Here is a 1,642-nt window from a genome sequence, read left to right on the forward strand (position 1 = left end):
TGGGGGGGGGGGGGGGGGGTCTTCTAGATACCAGGTCATATATCAGAAAACAGAGATAATTTGCCTTCTTTTTCTTTTTTCTATTTTTATCCTTTAATTTTGTTCTCTTGCCTGATTGCTCTTCCTTTTCTTGTTCCTGATTTGAGAGGAAATGCTTTCAGTCTCTTTTCCATTCATATGTTATTGGCTTTGGATTTTTATATATAGCTTTATAATGTTGCGATGAGTTCCTTCTATCCTTAGCTTATCGATAATTTTAACATGAATGGGTGCTGGGAATTTTGTAGAAGGCTTTTTCTACATCTATCGAGATGATCGTGTAATTCTTGTTCTCAATTCTATGTGATTGGTAAATTACATTTATTAATTTGCATATATTGAACCAACCTTGCATCCCTGGGATGAAATCTACTTGATCATGATGTACTATCTTCTTACTGTGCTTTTGAATGCAATTTTCATAAAGAAGGAATTTTGCAGTTATTTTCTTCAGGAATACTGGTCTATAGTTTTTTTTTTTTTCCTTGATGTATCTTTGTCTGACTTTGGAATCAGAGTGATATTGACTTCTTAAAATAAATTTGGGAGTTTTCCTTCTCTTTATTTTCATAGAATAATTTGAGGATGATTGATATTTGTTCTTCTCTAAAGGTCTGGTAGAAGATGACTAGGATACTTGTGGTCCTGAGTTTATCTTTGTTGGAAGGCTTTTAATTTTTGCTTCAATCACATTACTTGATTTTGGTTTGATTATGTTTTCTATATCCTCATGGTTGGTTAGGTCATATGTGTGTAGAAATTTGTCAATGTCTTCTAGATTTTCCAGTGTATTGGAGTATAAATTTTCAAAATAGTTTCTCATGATCCTCTAGATTTTAGAAGTTTCTGTGGTGATATCGCCTTTTCCTCTCCAATTTTGTTGATTTGAGTCTCTCTCTCTCTTTCCTTTGCTTAATTTGATAAGAGTTTATCAATCTTATTTATCCTGCTAAAGAACCAACTATTTTGTTTCATTAATCCTTTGTATTTTTAACTCAATTTTATTAATTTTGGCTCTGATCTTAATTACTTCCTATCTTCTACTGAATTTGATTTAGTTTGTTCTTCCATTTATAGTGTATAACATTAGATTATTTATCTGGAATCTTTCTTTTTTTTTAATGTAGGCATTAAGTGCTACAAACTTTCCTCTAAAATGGCCTGTGGCACTATCCCAGAGATTTTGATATGTTGTATCTTTCTGTTCTCATTTGCTTCTAAGAATTTTTTGATTTCTCCTGATTTCTTCTATGACTCATTCCTCATTTAAAAGTGTATTATTTAATCTTATGTTTTTTAATCTTCTCATTGATTTTTAATTTATTCTATTATAGTTTATAGGATCCAATGAATGCTAATTTTTGTATTTGCTAAGACTTGTTTTGTGTCCTGAAATATATTCTATTTTAGAGAGGGTTTGATGTGTAGCTGAGAAGAAAATTAATCTGTTGATCAATGAAACTTTCTATAGATATCTTTTAGGTCCTTCTGATTAATTGTATTTTTTAGTTCTGAAGAGTCTTTATTTAGGTTATGTCTGGATGACCTATCTATTGGTAAAAGAGGAGTGTTGCAATCACTCATTAATATTGTATTGGGTCTA

The sequence above is a fragment of the Marmota marmota genome, unplaced genomic scaffold, assembly GCF_001458135.2.
Source record: "Marmota marmota marmota unplaced genomic scaffold, marMar, whole genome shotgun sequence".
NCBI classification, from domain to species: Eukaryota; Metazoa; Chordata; class Mammalia; order Rodentia; family Sciuridae; genus Marmota; species Marmota marmota.